This window comes from Symphalangus syndactylus, chromosome 3 (assembly GCF_028878055.3).
Source record: "Symphalangus syndactylus isolate Jambi chromosome 3, NHGRI_mSymSyn1-v2.1_pri, whole genome shotgun sequence".
NCBI lineage: Eukaryota > Metazoa > Chordata > Mammalia > Primates > Hylobatidae > Symphalangus > Symphalangus syndactylus.
Window position 1 is genome coordinate 91712810 of NC_072425.2, and position 14636 is coordinate 91727445.

Sequence of the window (14636 nt, forward strand, 5' to 3'; positions counted from 1 at the left end):
ATCCTCCAAATAAAAATATTTTGTGTGCTTATTTGGTAGTATTATAAATTTTCCTAAGATGAAGACCATGCAATTTGCATATTTTGTATCCCCAGTGAGTATATTGATTTGGACATAGCACATACTTAGGACTTATCATCCAAGAAAAGCAATAGACTAGGCGTCAGAAGTTTTACTCCTAAATCTTCTGTTTAAAATTTTTGGTCAACAGCATAGTATAGGTGTGTAAGAGCTCTAGATCTCCATCCTTGGGTTCGTATTCTGCTTCCTTCTCTTAGTAGCTCAATAAGCATGTCATGATCTCCCTGCCTTAATTTTTTCATCTGTAAAATGGGGGCATAAAATTTGTAAATACTTAGTAGGTTTTTGCAAAGATTACATGACTGCTGGCCTGGAAAGCTCTTGGTACTATGCCTGGTACAAAGTAAATGCTCTATAAATGTTAGTGCCAATTTTTACTGCCATTGTTATTATGAATGTGATGTGTATATGTAACTCACTCAACGACTCAGTGTTTAGTTTCTTCGTGTACTTAGTGAAGGCAACTGCCCTGTTACACATCTGCCCTCCAGTCAAGCCAGCAATGTCACCAAGGCTCATGGAAGCAGGCTGGGCCCAATCTGAGCTGGAAGAAGTATCTGCACACTCAGTCAAGTGTTGGAAGGGAACAGTCAGTTGTTGCCCTGGAAACCGAACATGGAGATAGACCCATGCTAGAATAGCAGAGCAAAATAGCAGCTGATGATACAAGGAGAGTATAAAATGACCCAGCCAAAATGTGGTGAGTTATGGGTATTAGTTCAAGGCTGAGAAAGGAGCTAATACTCAGGTTATTGAGTGTTCACTCTGGGGCTGTGTGGGTTTGGGACCTGTTTTTAAAGCTGAAGGTAGAAGGAGACAGCAGGTAGGATGCCTGAATCTCCAATTTTGCCTGCTCTACACCTCACTATCCACCCTTTCCTCCATTCCCTTGCTGCTTCTTAGCTGCTGACTGCTTATTTTGTTCTGTCTCCTTCATTCTTGGTGCATGAACCAGTTTGCCTTAGCGTTCAACTCCTTAGCTATGCTAATCTCCCAGTTATGCTAATCTCCTCCTCATCTTGGCTAATTCATTGACAACGATCAGGAACACACTTGTCCAGGCTGCAACTGTCTTCTACACAAGACCCAGAAAATTGTATAAAATCAATGAACATTATAAAATTAATTTTTAAAAACATTTTATTTTACATTCCTGATACATGTGCAGGATGTGCAGGTTTGTTACATAGGTAAACTTGTGCCGTGGTGGTTTGCTGCACCTATCAACCCATCACCTAGGTGTTAAGCCCTGCATGCATTAGTTATTTTTCCTGATGCTCTCCCTCCCCCTGGCCCCATCCCTGATAGGCCCCAATGTGTGTGTTTTTCCCCTCCCTGTGTCCACGTGTTCTCATTGTTCAGCTCCCACTAATAAGTGACAACATGCAGTGTTTGGTTTTCTGTTCTGTATTAGTTTGCTGAGAGTAACAGCTTCCAGCTCCATCCATGTCCCTGCAAAGGACATGATCCCATTCCTTTTTATGGCTTCATAGTATTCCATTATGTATATGTACCACATTTTCTTTATCCGGTCTATCATTGATGGGCATTTGGGTGGATTCCATGTCTTTGCTATTGTGAATAGTGCTGCAATGAACATACACATGCGTGTATCTTTATAATAGAATGATTTATATTCTTTTGGGTATATATGCAGTAATGGGATTGCTGGATCAAATGGTATTTCTGGTTCTAGGTCTTTGAGGAATCTCCACACTATCTTCCACAATGGTTGAACTAATTTACATTGCCACCAACAGCGTAAAAGTGTTCCTATTTCTCTACAGCCTTGACAGTATCTGTTGTTTCTTGCCTTTTTAATAATAGCCATTCTGACTGGTGTGATATATTTCATTATTGTCTTGATTCACATTTCTCTAATGATCAGTGATGTTGAGCTTTTTTTCATATGATTGTTGGCTACATGTATGTCTTCTTTTGAGACGTGTCTGTTCATGTCCTTTGCCCACTTTTTAATGGAGTTGTTTGGTTTTTTCTTGTAAATGTGTTTAAGCTCCTTGTGGATTCTATCCATTAGACCTTTGTGAGATGGATAGATTGCAAAAATTTTCTCTTATTCTGTAGGTTGTCTGTTCACTGTGATGATAGTTTCTTTTGCTGTACAGAAGCTCTTTAGCTTAATTAGACATCATTTGTCAATTTTTGTTTTTATTGCAATTGCTTTTGACCTGTTTGTCATGAAATATTTGCCCATCCCTATGTCCTGAATGGTATTGCCTAGATTTTCTTCTAGGGTTTTTATAGTTTTGTGTTTTATATTTAAATCTTTAATCCATCTTGAGTTAAAAATTAATTTTTAAAAATCCTAGGTATTTATTCAAGAGAAATGAATACTTTTACTCACACAAAAACTTGTACACAAATGTTTATAGCAGCTCTTAACTGTTTTTGGCAGCTTATAATCACCCCAAATTGGATACAACCCAAATGTCCTTAAACCAATGAATTAATAAACATACTCTGACATCTTCATGTAATGGAATGTTACTCAGCAATAAAGAAGAAAGAAGTGCTGATTCACATAACAACACAAATCAATCTGAAGTACCTTTGCTAAGTAAACAAAGCCAGACCCCAAAATCTACATAGTGTATGTTTCCATTTGTATGATTTGAAATGTAAAACTCTAGGATCAGAAAACCTATCAGTGATTGTCAGATGCTGGAGGAAGGTGAAGGCTTGACTACAAAGAGACAGCATGAGGGAATTTGGGGGTATGATAGAACAGTTTTGTGTCATAATTGTGGTGATGGATACATGACTTTATGCATTTATCAAATCCAATAGAACTTTATACTACAAAGCATGAATTTTACATGACGTACAAAAGTAGAATAGTGCAGTTCCCCCAGATTAGTAGTAATGGAGCTGTTATCACATTGAGGCCTAAATAACCTCAAGGTAAGGATGCAATCACTGGAATCCAGCAAGAGAGTCCTGTAGAGGAAAGGGCCACCTTGAGAGAAGTTGTATCTTTTAATTGAGGAACATATGCAACCCAAGGTGATGTTCCAAGGAAGGATCCAGAGAAATATTGATAAATATGCCAAACTTGCTCTCCTCTAACTCCTGATGAGATGCCTATGAGCTGAAGCCTACTGAAAGCAATAGATGAAGGAAACCCACAGATGTAGTCTGTACAGCGCATCCTTGCAAGGCACAGAAGTGGATGCAGGAAGGTGGAACGTGAGTCTGGAGAAGCCAACAGAAGATAACTGCACCTTTAATAAGGCAGTGAAGATAGGAGGTAGGAAATTAATACCTTGACTTTTCTATTTTCCCTTAATGCCTTAGAGCACACATTGTATGTTATGAATTAACCTTTTTCCTGTGCATGATGAAGGGTACCATCCATGAGAGATTTGAAAAAAAATAGTCACTCGAATCACTTTCTATAGGGCTTAGTTCTCTCTTGCAACTCTGTTGAAAAAGGCATGTATAGTTGGACAGAAAAGTAAAAATTAGCTTTAAAAAAAAATAGGCCAGGTGTGGTGGCTCCTGTTTGTAATCCCAACACTTTGAGAGTCTGAGGTAGGAGGATCAACTGAGGCCAGGAGTTAAAGACCAGCCTGGGCAACACAGTAAAACCCTGTCTCAATTCTATTTAAATTAAAAAAAGGAAAGGAGAAGGAACAGAAGCTGCATCTTTCAAAGGTTTTTAGTAGTTGGGTTGTCAAGAGCAGAAGACAAAGGAGATCTGACTAATGCACTGACTGCCAGAGGAGAAGGGAGGGTTTAGCTTTGGATAGAAGAAGAGGTACTTTTTTCTTCTCACAGATGAAAAAAGAAGATGGAATGGATGCTGGTAAATTTTAAGTGCATATCAGGAAATAGAAGAAATTCACACATGATAAGTCTTATTTTCTCTGTGCAAGATGAGAAAATTTGCATAATCCTACTTCATTTCCCTACTCTGTTATGACTATCACCTATAAAATGAAGCCGCTAGGAAACAGCAATGTCAGAAGATCACTTTGTCTTTTTTTAAACAAGTAATTCAACTTCAACTTGGCACTTGAGTTAGCATTGGCTAATAATCATTTTCTGAAGTATTCTATTTCATTTACATCTCTTGTCTCCTAGATGGAAGAATGTTAGTGGTGAGGAAAGCTGTCAAGTCTCTGATTACTGCCTACAAATGTTATCACTTGCTACTGTTAAACAATGTTCTGATGAAAATATTACTACTAATGGAACAACGTGCATATGTTCTTAGGATAGAAATAGTACTGCTACATTCTGTTTGCTTACAAGGAGAGCAAATTAACATTGAACTGAGGTGAAAAGTAATTTCTTGAGCAAAGTTCTTGTGAAAATTTAACTCTGAACACACGCATTTCATAGAAGTTTGTGAGAGACTTCAGAGTTGAGCATGTTCCTAAGTAAAACTTCATCTAACATTAGGAATTGTTACAGAATGAAAGCAGGTAACGCAGCTCCTGAAGACTAATTTCATAAGTCTGGGTATACTACCCATATGTTTAGTGCCATAAACTTTCCCAAAAAGCCTGATAAAGGGCAAAACATAGGGCTAGAAACCACCCTCAACTCTATCCACAAGCAAATTTCACACATGTACCAGCCATCTTCACCAGTTTTTCTTAAATTTATATTAAATGATATAAAAGCACATCCAATGTATTCAATGAAGATGACAGAAATGCAAATTTGAATTTTAAAAGACTTAGGATATAGTGTATTAAAAAGCAACAGGGAGGTAGATATAAGCATTTTACATAAAATAAGAAATAGCAAAGAAATTTTAAGATTAAAACCGTATTTTTTACAATGTGGTATATTCTTTAATTGGTACACAGAATCATCTAAAATATTAAAGAATTAAAGATTACCACATTAAAAGCTTCCGGCCGGGCGCAGTGTTTCACGCCTGTAATCCCAGCACTTTGGGAGGCCGAGGCTGGCTGATCAAGAGGTCAGGAGATCGAGACCATCCTGGCTAACATGGTGAAACCCCGTCTCTACTAAAAATACAAAAAATTAGCCAGGCATGGTGGCATGTGCCTATAGTCCCAGCTACTTAGGAGGCTGAGGCAGGAGAATCACTTGAACCTGAGAGGTGGAGGTTGCAGTGAGCTGAGATCGTACCACTGCACTCGAGCATGGGTGACAGAGCAAGACTCTGTCTCAAAAAAATTAAAAAAAAGAAAGAAAAAAAAGAAAAAGAAAAAGAAAAAAGAATTAAAAAGCTTCCTTACAGAAGGCAAATGAAGAAAATCCTAAAATGCTTTTTCACAAAATTTTTGAATATTATTCAAAATATTTAACCCTCTGGGCAGAAATTCTTGTTTCATTGGCCAGTAAAACAATTTAGATCCTGATACCCTATTTTAAAAAATTTATAAGGTTGATCAAGAGTCTTAAGCTTTTTCATGTCTTAAATTAATAATTCTAACAGTGGGACTCTATCTTAAGGAAATAATTTTATACGTGGACAGTTATTTATGGGTAAAGATGTCCACTGCAACATTGTTGTCAGTTTAGCATCACTCTTAGTTTTTAAAGTTAAGAAACAAACTAAGCCCCCATCTCCATTAATGGGGAGTGGGAGTGGACAGTGGGGAAAAGTTAAGGACACTGTCACACATCCATTCAATACAACAGGGGTGTCCCATCTTTTGTCTTGCCTGGACCACAGTGGAAGAAGAAGAATTGTCTTGAGCCACACATAAAATACACTAACACTAATGATAGCTGATGAGCTTCAAAAAAATTGCAAAAAACATCTCATAATGTTTTAAGAAAGTTTACGAATTTGTGTTGGGCTGCATTCAAAGCCATCCTGGGCCAAGTTTAACAAGCTTGTAATACAATTTTATGTAATTATTAAGATTTTTTTTAAGATATTGCACTATGCAGCTGTTAAAAGGGGTAAATAATACATAAACGTGAAGATGATAGATAGTAACATATCCAAAATATATTAAGTATAAAATGTAGGTTGCCAAACTCTATACAAAGTGTGATCCCAATGCTGCATGTTTACACATATATTTATCTGTATACACACATACAAGTTTGTGTTTAAAAGCATGGGCAAAAATTTGGAAGGATATACACTAAATTTAACTGCAGTTATTTCTGTGTGGCGGATTACTGTTGCTATATGCACTTATGTATTATTTGGAATTTCTATAACTAGCGTGAATTATTCATATCATGAGACTAGGAAACAAAGAAATATTCATTTTTGTTTAAAAATTATGCTTGCTAGGCATTTTAAATGGCTAGAAAAAAAATCCTTATGTTATAATATTAAATGCAAGAGCTAGAACTGAGACTCCATGTATAGTAAAGTTTACTATACTATATACAAGTTTAAATTGAGGAAATATGCCAAAATCAGTGGTGGGATTTTCAATGACTTTTCCTACTTATTTATACTTTTTTATACTTTGTAAAATTTTAACAATGAATGCTTATTAATTTAAAAATAAGAAATAGACAAACATAAAACTTCACAGGAAGTGTGAAGTCTCAAATAAAAGTACTAGGAACTAATGTTCATTGTTGAAAAATGTCACTAGAACATGCTCAGGTATGTATATTACACAACCGTGTGATTCAGTGTGTCATATGCTGTTTGTGACAGGCACTTTCTGCCAAGTGTTCATTTATTAGTTTTTGAAAATGATCTTGAAAACTTTAGCATCGACTAGAGCTTCCAGATTTCTAGGTTCTGGGCTGCTGCATGGTTGGCCCTATCAAATACAAACTAATCAGAGGCTAAGGTGACTAAGCCTCTGATGAAAGTCTAACCAGTTGCATAATGTATCCTTGAGCCGTTGTCAAATGATAGGTATAAAATATAATAACAATGCTTTAAATTCAGAGGTTAAAAAAGGGGTTGCTGCTATGACTTAAAGTTTAGTAAAGTGGGGTTATGGGAGTTTAGGGAAGGTAAACGTGTAGGACTTATATTGGGCAATATTTGATTAAGATGAGGAAAGTATTTCATGTAGTCATCATTTACATTGAAGTGAGTTAAAAATTAACATCTTACAACCCAGATATGCAAAAATAATAATAATAATAGTATCTTTGTGTTTTGTAATGGCCATCCTATCTATCATGAGCCTGGTCCTGCAGGGAGCTGGCCAGGAGAGTGCTGTAGGTGAAGGACACACACCTACCAAAAGTTGGTTTCTCAGTCTCTGACCCTCTCATTGATGACTCAGTATTTTTAAAATTAATGCTGAACCTTTCATAGTTCCTTCAGGAGGTAAGAGGGGAATGAGCTATTCTATGTAAAAAGAATAGTTGTTATAATTGTTGTAATCACCAGGTTCCTGACCAATTTCTTTCACCACAGACCCATCAAGGTAAAATGAAAGTGGTGCCATAGCCTTTAATTTTTTGAGACAGTCTGGCTCTGTCGCCCAGGCTAGAGTGCAGTGGCATGATCTCAGCTCATTGCAACCTCTGCCTCCCAGGTTCAGGCAATTATTGTGCCTCAGCCTCCAGAGTAGCTGGGACCACAGGCGTGTGCCACCATGCCAGGCTAATTTTTTTGTATTTTTTCTAGAGATGGGGTTTCACCATGTTGCCCAAGTTGGTCTCTAACTCCTGGGCTCAAGCGATTCAACCGCCTTAGCCTCCCAAAGTGCTGGGATTACAGGAGTGAGCCAATGTGCCTGGCATATCCTTTAAATAATGGACTTGCATTTAGCCATTTTAACTTTCCCAAAACAGATGTTAATTAGGGGATAGCATACTCTAAATCCATACTAAGAATAGAAATCCTGTCTCAATTAGTGAGGTGTCTTCCCCTTCCCAGATTACGTCTCATTTGGTTACTTCCATCTGAGGGATACTACAGATAAATAATTTCTTCTAAGGAGTTATAAAGCACTCTAAATGCTGTTCCCTTGTTTCTATTTCAGATATTTATTTATGTTTAGTACAGATAATTGCACATTAGGCCGGGCGCAGTGGCTCATGCCTGTAATCCCAGCACTTTGGGAGGCCGAGGCGAGCGGATCACCTGAGGTCGGGAGTTCAAGACCAGCCTGACTAACGTGGAGAAACCCCGTCTCTACTAAAAATACAAAATTAGCTGGACATGGTGGCACATGCCTGTAATCCCAGCTACTCAGGAGGCAGGAGAATCGCTTGAACCTGGGAGGCAGAGGTTGCGGTGTGCTGAGATTGTGCCATTGCACTCCAGCCTGGGCAACAAGAGCAAAACTCCATCCAAAAAAGAAATATTGCAGATTAGCATTGCCAACCTAACAATCTGAAATGCTCCAAAACCCAAAAAGTTTTGAACACCAACATGAAACCACAAGAGGAAAATCCTGCACCTGACCTCATAAGATAGAACAAAGTTTAAATGTGGACAAAACTTTATTTCATGCACAAAACTATTTAAAATATTGTATAAAATTACCTTCAGCCCATGTGTAGAATGTGTGTATGAAACATAAATAAATTTCCTGTTTAGACTTTGGTCCCATCCTCAGATATCTCATTATGTATTGCAAATATTCAAAAATCCAAAACAATTCAAAATCTGAGACACTTCTAGTCCCAAGCTTTTGGATAAGGGATATTCAACCTGTAGTTTGGAAGTGTGAGGAATCAGCAAAACAGGGATGCCAGGAATTCTTTTCAAAGCATCCTATTCTTCCCAGTCAGCTTTCCAACAACTCTGTTGCCCCTTTTAAAGGTTCAAAGCTTCATCTCTGCATTGCTGACTAAAAGGACTCCTTGCCCATCATTTGCTCAGTGGCTCTCAGTTGTGTGTCGCTTTTTTTTTTTTGAGACTGCAACTTCTGCCTCCTGGGTTCAAGTGATTCTCCCAAGTAGCAGGGACTACAGGCACGCACCGTCCTCCACACCCAGCTAATTTTTGTACTTTTAGTAGAGACAGGGTTTTGCCATGTTGGTCAGTCTAGTCTTGAACTCCTGGCCTCAAGTGATCCGCCCGCCTCGGCCTCCCAAAGGGCTGGGATTACAGGCATGAGCCACCGTGCCCGGACTACCTTCTGTCTTAGGAGACCTCTTCCTGGGGCTCTGCCACAAATTCTGAGGAAGAAAGGAACTGGGGAGAGAAGAGCCGGGCTGAAGGGTCTGCTAAGTGTTAGGCTTCATGATTCACTCAAAACTGCCCTTCCCTCTGACCTTCAGCCACTGTCTCTGGGGCAAGTCTGTGAAGCTCAGCTCTGTGCCACTCAGGATATGCTCCTTCTCCATCAGGCATACTGCCAGGGAGCTTTGGAGAGAGGTTTTATTGCCAATTTGGAGAGACCAGCCAGTGACTCCAACAACTCTTGCAACTGCCCTTTCCAGGAGGCCTTCAGCCCATTTCATGAAGGATAAGCTGTGTCTGGTTTCTCCATATCTGCTCCATGTGGCCCTCTCTTTGAGTCACCTACCATTAATCCAACGTAACCTGACCACTGCCCACCTGCTAGGTCCTGAGCTTCAGCTTTAGCTGGAATAAAAATGTGTGAAAAGGCATGTCTGTACACTAAAATATGTCAGAGGCAAAGAAGAAATTAAAGGCAGAGGCAGAAAAATTTCATCATAAAACTGCAGTGTAGAGGTTCTGGGAGTGGGTGGGCAGTGGAGGTTTCTGAAAGGTAAACTGGGGCTAGAATATGGAGGACCTTTAATTCTGAGTGAAAACGATGAAATGCTACAAATTTTATTTCTTAAGCAGTGGTATTTTTGTGATTTATGTCAACAGTTTATTTTTGAATCTTAAAAAAAGTTATTTTGGTCACTTTAAATATACCACAGGCACATTTTTAAACTCTTAGATTTTGTTAACACCTGCAGCTTTGTCATTGTACAAAATAAGTCACATTAAATGCTAAGTGGAAAAGCTTAAATTAAGTCTTTCAAGAATAGCCTTATCTGGAAACCAGTACTTATGGTGAGGTTTTGGAGCACTATTGCTCTAATACCATGCTAATCACTCTTAAATATGACTCTGAGATAAATACTTAAGGAAATGTAAAGAAAGAGACCAAACCACTTGCTGATCGCTCATCAAAATCATCATCAGCTATCTATTAACACATACTTCTATGCTATGTGCTATTTAGGAAGAAGTTAAAAGCATGGTTTTCAGTTTTTCACATCTATAACCTATAAATCTATAAAATAAATTTAATTCTAAAAACTCTGTCATAATTCATATTGATTTTTTAACCTACATCATAAATCTGTTACATGATCTTCACTTTTTCAAAAACCCCTCAATTAATGCTAACCACATTTTAGTTATTGAGCTCCTACTCTATTATTTATTTATTCTGTATCAATTATGCGCTTGACCTTTGCATATGCTACCCAATTTAATCTTCACAACACCTACATGAGATAGACTTTACTATCCTCATTTCAAAACAAGCAACCTGACTTTTGGCAAAGTTAAGTAACAGGGCTTGGTTACACAGCTAAAACGTGGTCAAGGAAGGACCTAACCCAGTTTTGTCTGATTGCAAAACCTGTGCTCCTTCTCCTTCACATATTGTCTACTCATCAAGTTATGAAAAAAACAATGTGGAGAGAATAAATACTGGGCATGGTGGGGTCATAAACATTGGCGTGCCTGGCTATGCCTAATGGAGTCAGAAGCAAAGAAATCTCCCCACAGAGAGGCAGAGACCTAGGTCCAGATTAAAGGAATAAATACTACTGGATAGAGGTATCAGCATTTTCAAAGACAAATATGAGTGAAGAAGCATGTTGGCTTCAGGAACCTTCAGGTGATCTGATAATGTTAGCGTACAGAGTAAAGTGAATTACTCAGACAATAAATCATAAAAAGCTTCTGGAGTTTGACTTCATAGGAACGTCTTGTTTCCAGAAAATGAAAGTTTCATTTAGGGGAATTCTATAGTTGTAACAGGTTCCTTTGTTTGGTGAAGTTGCCAAATGGAAATGTGGCACCCAGGCAAAAATGATTTGTTCATTCATTAGCCATTTACTGAGTATTGTTATATGCCAGAAACTGTGCTAGCTACTGGGAATACAAAGATGAGTAAGATACTTTCCTATTTAGAATATTGTACTGTAATTGATATTGACTCTCCATCATCCATCCTGCCATGCCCCTTGTGTACCAGCAATGTAATTTTGAGGATTGGCCCCAGTCACAATACATATAGTAATCCGATCTCTCTTTCAAGTGATTGGTTCAGGAAACCAGACTTAAGTCCACCAGTTTCAAAATATCCTTGAGACAATTCGTGTCCATAGGTGAATTCATAGTCCAATTTTTTTTCCAGATCCCATAGAACTGATCATAATCCCATTGTTAAGAGACTGATAGATTGATTGATACACCACTTTATTCTAAAAAAAGGTTTGAGGCAGCCAGCAGATATGCATGCAAAATAACAGGATCAAGAATGAACTGATGGGCTGGGCGCAGTGGCTCATGCCTGTAATCCTGGTACTTCAGGAGGCCAAGGCAGGAGGATTGCTTGAGCCTAGGAGTTTGAGACCAGCCCTGGCAACATAGCAAGACCCTGTCTCTACAAAAATGTAAAAATCAGCCAAGAGTGGTGGCATGTGCCTGTAGTCCTAGCTACTCGGGAGGCTGAGGTAGGAAGATCCCTTGAGCTTGGGAGGTAGAGGCTACAGTGAGCCATGGTCACACCAGTGCACTACAGCTTGGACAACAAAGCAAGGCCTTGTCTCTAAATAAATAAATAAATAAATAAACTGATGAAAAATTGGGAATAAGGAGAAAAAGAACGGTGAACAGCTACTTGAAGAAGCAAACATGATCCTAATGCTCCTAGGAGAAAAAACAAAATGGAAAACTTGAATAGTTACAAGAATCACCAATTCCATGATTAAAAAAAATAAAGGTTTACATTTTTAATTATTATATTCCAAGTACTATTCTAAACACTTAAGATATATTAACTCACTTAATTTACAGAACAGCCCTACAAAGTGGGTAAAATTTTTATCTCCACCTCTGAAATGAGAAAGTGAGGTCCATGGATGAAATAAATTATCCAAGTCTTATATCTAATGAGTCTTCATAGTCCAATTTTTGTAGGTGAGGCTTAATATCTACTTACATTTCAACCATGGAAAGAATCTGAGGGATATAGTCACTGAATGTAGGGGTTATCTGAAGTCGGCAGGGCTTACCAATTTAAACATATACTCCAAGTTGAGGGAAGAGATAAAGGGAGGGAGAAGCAAAGGGAATAAAGTTCAAAAGTGACAGTGCTAAGAAAAAGTTAAAAAGTGAATGAGTGAATGGGTGCTTAGGGGAAGCACAGTATTCCTAATACATTGTCAGGAGAAGAAGATCTCTCATGGGTCCTCATAAATAAAGTTTGTACTTTGATCTTATAAAAGTAAATATTGCATTCTAATAGCTAACCTGATTGTGAATTAATGCAGAAAAATCCCAAGGCAGATAAACAAGGTTTTTTTTTTTTTTTTAAGTATAGGGGAAAGCCCATGAAAGAGAAAGTCTGGAAGTAAGAACTGGATGCTCTGAAAGACCTTTGTATTTTCTCTCAGTAGTTATGATCCTTTTCTCTGCCAGATGAGTGAGGTTTTCAGTTTCAAAAATATAGGCTTAAGCTGATTATGAAATGAATCCTTCAATGGGGACTGGAAAATCTACTTGCCTAGCAACTACCTTTCAAAGATAAATATATCTTTGAAAGATAATTATATATATATATGAATGCCTATAAATATGCATCTATAAATATATACCTATATACATATATATGTGTGTATGTGTGTATATATATATATATGTAAAACTATGTATACCCAATATATACCTAATTTGCTATCTGAAGTTTCCAGTAAAACTACTATTTTGATAAATAGTAATTTCTATTTTTTCTTACAGTAAATAAAATTCAAAAATACCTTAAAGCCTCATATATTTTCAGTGCAATCATCTTACCTTTCCTTCATCATCAAATGTTTGGGTTGTTTTCCACTTGGATAAAAATTCTAACACGAAAATCACAAGTAAATCTTTGGTGCTCTATTACCAGGCATGAATCCCAGACAGACATGGCCCCCTTTTATGATATCCCCTCTCCACAGCTGAATCACTTCCTCCCCTCAGGCTTTCCTCTTCTCTCTTTCATTAAAAGCTGTTTTCAGGAAAGGATCTGAACAAATCACTCCCACTAAAGTTAAATGCAGGTGAGGCTTAATATCTGCTTACATTTCAATCATGGAAAGAACCTGAAAGGTCTAGTCACTGAACGTAGGAGTTATCTGAAGCTAGCCAGGCCTTGCAATTTAAAGATATACTCCAAGTTGAGGGAAGAGATGAAGGGAGGGGGAAGCAATGGGAATAAAGTTCAAAAGTTACAGTTTACATTTCACTCTTATATTACATTATAAAGAAATACATTTTCTGCAAATGAAGAGTATGTACTAGAATATTGCTGCATTGTAAGTGTTGTAATATACTTATTTTTGCTAAAGATTTCAAATTTAGAAAAACGATAAAGTCAAAACTTGCCTTTCAAGACCAATGCTACTCAGTCTTGTTCACAGAGTACCGTTCTGTCAACTCTTCGCTATGACAATTATAGATGCTCACTGAGAATAAAAATTTAGAGACAAAGAATTTTAGAGCAGTTTGACAGAATAATTTTATCTTTTGCATCAAATGATAAAAAATTTGTATTTGCATTTTTATGCCTTCTTAAAAACATTCTTTTTCTAATAATTCATTTTTTTGTATTGGTAATACAATTACAATGGATTGGTAATTTTAAAAAGAACTGTCTTTACACCACAGTTAGTTTGAGAAGCTCTCTATTAGACCAGATAAATGCTTCTCAAATCTTAAGAGTGTACAAATCGTCTGGGGATCTTTTTAAAACAAAGATTCTATTTCAGTAATTCAGGGGAGAGGTATTTCTAATAAGTTGCTGCATTTCTTTTTGGCACGTTCTCGGCTCACTGTAACCTCCACACCCTGGGTTCAAGCAATTCTCCCACCTCAGCCTCCCTAGTAGCTGGGATTACTGGCGCCTGCCACCACGCCCGGCTAATTTTTGTATTTTTAGTAGAAACGGGGTTTCACAGTGTTGGCCAGGCTGGTCTAAAACTCCTCACCTCAAGCGATCCACCTGCCTCGGCCTCCCAAAGTGCTAGGATTTCAGGAGTGAGCCACTGCACCCGGCCTGCTACTGCATTTCTAGTAAGCTCTCAAGTGATGCTGAGGCTGCTGGCTGTAGAACACACTTTGAATTGCCCCCCTATTGCTGAATCAAAATTTGCATTTTTAATAGGATTCTCCCAGATGATTCCCCTCTATGTTCACATTTGAGAAGCACTGTTCCAGAGTTTATTGTGGCTAGAGAAATAGCACTTATTGATAAACTTGTCATCCTGCAGCTGCTGTTTGGTGCGCTATAGGGCCTAGAATTTGTGGAAAGGTATACCACCTGGAAATCTTGGGGTCTTTGTGACACGCCATGGAACACAGACATTGTGTCAGATAAATACGATGGTATGCACTGTCTCATATATTCCCTTGGCCTCACCTATTTCCT